Raw genomic sequence first — 4,728 nt, forward strand, 5'->3', positions numbered from 1 at the left:
ATATCACAGCAAACTGGCAATTAATGCACAAAATTTGATGCTTTGAAAACCAAACCCATATTATCTTTCAAGAGAATTTGCAGGAACGGTGAAGTTTGTAAAACTCTTGCCTTCCATCAATATGCTTGCATGGCCTTTTCACCACAATCATGCAACAGATTTTAGCATCAGATTGTCTAGTGTTATCCTTTTACTCACTGATTGACACTTATTCACTCCCTGAAAAAATTTGAAGTTGTTTTTGTATCAGGAAGATGTTTAAATTTGAAACAGACTTTTTCTTTACACTATACTAGAAATTAAGCAACAACTCTATCACTTGGGAATCTTAAGCCCTTGGTATGTTATCAGGCATTTTGATTTGGTGGCATTGTAACTGAAACTAAATCTGAGTGACCCCAACTTAAACACAGATGGTCCTCTGACACCAGCCATCAAATCTTCGACAGCGACCCGGTTATGGTTCCTGTAAACATCCTATAACAGTCACAATACAGAGAGCTGCTGAAATGTATTCAGCCTGTATTCAACAAAGTTGACTACTGTAATTGTGTGCAATGACCTGATAGATTGTACGGAGCATGACCTAGGATTGGTTGATCATCACTGCTATGTGGGCCTTGGGAAGCACGAAAGTGGCACAAGCACCAAGTGGAGCGCACTAGACTCTCCACCCAGCTTGGGGTCACATGGCTTGCATCATTTGGCCATCTATCCTTACTCTATATTTTTTTTATGAAACAGGTGCTATGAAGAGAGGTGTTGCTTTCCCACTAACCTTAATATCCAATTTTTACTACAATCTTTCTGAGTCTATTCATCTATTGATGTAACACACTCTTTGGGTGTTATCCAGGCAAACTTTGTTGTGATTGGTGAGCTGTCCCTTTTGCAATTCAGTCCTAATCCTACAAGTAAAAGGTGATTAGCACTGCCAATTACTATTATTTTATTATAAACTACAATCAATGTGAGTCTATTGACCTATTGATGTACACACACTAATCACGTGTTATCGAGGCAAACTTTACTGTCATTCGTGATGCTTGCAGTGTGTTTTGTTTAATCTGTGATGATCAGATTATGTACTGTTTTGTCAAGTTTTGCTGGGTGGTTTCATCAAGAGATGCAGTTATCACCAGGCTGCAGATCATTATCAGAGTCCATGCACATTGACACTATATCACTAGTAGCAGTCGCTTGTAATATCACAGCAAACTGGCAATTAATGCACAAAATTTGATGCTTTCAAAACCAAACCCATATTATCTTTCAAGAGAATTTGCAGGAACGGTGAAGTTTGTAAAACTCTTGCCTTCCATCAATATGCTTGCATGGCCTTTTCACCACAATCATCTAACAGATTTTAGCATCAGATTGTCTAGTGTTATCCTTTTACTCACTGATTGACACTTATTCACTCCCTGAAAAAATTTGAAGTTGTTTTTGTATCGGGAAGATGTTTAAATTTGAAACAGACTTTTTCTTTACACTATACTAGAAATTAAGCAACAACTCTATCACTTGGGAATCTTAAGCCCTTGGTATGTTATCAGTCATTTTGATTTGGTGGCATTGTAACTGAAACTAAATCTGAGTGACCCCAACTTAAACACAGATGGTCCTCTGACACCAGCCATCAAATCTTAGACAGCGACCCGGTTATGGTTCCTGTAAACATCCTATAACAGTCACAATACAGAGAGCTGCTGAAATGTATTTAGCCTGTATTCAGCAAAGTTGACTACTGTAATTGTGTGCAATGACCTGATAGATTGTACGGAGCATGACCTAGGATTGGTTGATCATCACGGCTATGTGGGCCTTGGGAAGCGCGAAAGTGGCACAAGCACCAAGTGGAGCACGCTACACTCTCCACCCAGCTTAGGGTCACGTGGCTGGCATCATTTGGCCATCTATCCTTACTCTATATTTCTTTTATGAAACAGGTGCTATGAAGAGAGGTGTTGCTTTCCCACTAACCTTAATATCCAATTTTTACTACAATCTTTCTGAGTCTATTCATCTATTGATGTAACACACTCTTTGGGTGTTATCCAGGCAATCTTTGTTGTCATTGGTGAGCTGTGCCCTTTTGCAATTCAGTCCTAATCCTACAAGTAAAAGGTGATTAGCACTGCCAATTACTATTATTTTATTATAAACTACAATCGATGTGAGTCTATTGACCTATTGATGTACACACACTAATCACGTGTTATCGAGGCAAACTTTACTGTCATTTGTGATGCTTGCAGTGTGTTTTGTTTAATCTGTGATGATCAGATTATGTACTGTTTTGTCAAGTTTTGCTGGGTGGTTTCATCAAGAGATGCAGTTATCACCAGGCTGCAGATCATTATCAGAGTCCATGCACATTGACACTATGTCACTAGTAGCAGTCGCTTGTAATATCACAGCAAACTGGCAATTAATGCACAAAATTTGATGCTTTGAAAACCAAACCCATATTATCTTTCAAGAGAATTTGCAGGAACGGTGAAGTTTGTAAAACTCTTGCCTTCCATGAATATGCTTGCATGGCCCTTTCACCACAATCATCCAACAGATTTTAGCATCAGATTGTCTAGTGTTATCCTTTTACTCACTGATTGACACTTATTCACTCCCTGAAAAAATTTGAAGTTGTTTTTGTATCAGGAAGATGTTTAAATTTGAAACAGACTTTTTCTTTACACTATACTAGAAATTAAGCAACACCTTTATCACTTGGAAATATTAAACAAAGTTGACTATTGTAATTGTGTGCAATGATCTGATAGATTGTACAGAGCATGACCTGGGATTGGTTAATCATCACGGCTATGTGGGCCTTGGGAAGCGCGAAAGTGGCACAAGCACCAAGTGGAGCACGCTAGACTCTCCACCCAGCTTGGGGTCACGTGGCTGGCATCATTTGGCCATCTATCCTTACTTTATATTTCTTTTATGAAACAGGTGCTATGAAGAGAGGTGTTGCTTTCCCACTAACCTTAATATCCAATTTTTACTACAATCTTTCTGAGTCTATTTATCTATTGATGTAACACACTCTTCGGGTGTTATCCAGGCAAACTTTGTTGTCATTGGTGAGCTGTGCCCTTTTGCAATTCAGTCCTAATCCTGCAAGTGAAGGGTGATTAGCACTGCCAATTGCTATTATTTTATTATAAACTACAATCGATGCGAGTCTATTCACCTATTGATGTACACACACTAATCACATGTTATCGAGGCAAACTTTACTGTCATTCGTGATGCTTGCAGTGTGTTTTGTTTAATCTGTGATGATCAGATTATGTACTGTTTTGTCAAGTTTTGCTGGGTGGTTTCATCAAGAGATGCAGTTATCACCAGGCTGCAGATCATTGTCAGAGTGCATGCACATTGACACTATGTCACTAGTAGCTGTTGCTTGTAATATCACAGCAAACTGGCAGTTAATGCACAAAATTGGATGCTTTGAAAACCAAATCCATATTATCTTTCAAGAGAATTTGCAGAAACGGTGAAGTTTGTAAAACTCTTGCCTTCCATCAATATGCTTGCATGGCTTTGTCACCACAATCATCCTAGAGATTTTAGCATCAGATTGTCTAGTGTTATCCTTTTTCTCACTCATTGACACTTATTCACTCCCTGAAAAAATTTGAAGTTGTTTTTGTACCAGGGAGATGTTTAAATTTGAAACATACTTTTTCTTTATACTATACTTATTGTACCTCTATCACTTGCTAATATTAAGCCCTTGGTATGTTATCAGGCATTTTGATTTGGTGGCATTGTAACTGAAACTAAATCTGAGTGACCCCAGCTTGAACACAGACGGTCCTCTGACACCAGCCATGAAATCTCACACAGCGACCCGGTTATGGTTCCTGTAAACATCCTATAACAGTCACAATAGAGAGAGCTGCTGAACTGTATTCAGCCTGTATTCAACAAAGTTGACTACTGTAATTGTGTGCAATGACCTGATAGATTGTACAGAGGATGTCCTGGGATTGGTTGATCATCACGGCTATGTGGGCCTTGGGAAGCGCGAAAGTGGCACAAGCACCAAGTGGAGCACGCTACACTCTTCACCCAGCTTAGGGTCACGTGGCTGGCATCATTTGGCCATCTATCCTTACTCTATATTTCTTTTATGAAACAGGTGCTATGAAGAGAGGTGTTGCTTTCCCACTAACCTTAATATCCAATTTTTACTACAATCTTTCTGAGTCTATTCATCTATTGATGTAACACACTCTTTGGGTGTTATCCAGGCAATCTTTGTTGTCATTGGTGAGCTGTGCCGTTTTGCAATTCAGTCCTAATCCTACAAGTAAAAGGTGATTAGCACTGCCAATTACTATTATTTTATTATAAACTACAATCGATGTGAGTCTATTGACCTATTGATGTACACACACTAATCACGTGTTATCGAGGCAAACTTTACTGTCATTTGTGATGCTTGCAGTGTGTTTTGTTTAATCTGTGATGATCAGATTATGTACTGTTTTGTCAAGTTTTGCTGGGTGGTTTCATCAAGAGATGCAGTTATCACCAGGCTGCAGATCATTATCAGAGTCCATGCACATTGACACTATGTCACTAGTAGCAGTCGCTTTTAATATCACAGCAAACTGGCAATTCATTCACAAAATTTGATGCTTTGAAAACCAAACCCATATTATCTTTCAAGAGAATTTGCAGGAACAGTGAAGTTTGTAAAACTCTTGC

The sequence above is a fragment of the Montipora foliosa genome, chromosome 11, assembly GCF_036669935.1.
Source record: "Montipora foliosa isolate CH-2021 chromosome 11, ASM3666993v2, whole genome shotgun sequence".
Taxonomy (NCBI): domain Eukaryota; kingdom Metazoa; phylum Cnidaria; class Anthozoa; order Scleractinia; family Acroporidae; genus Montipora; species Montipora foliosa.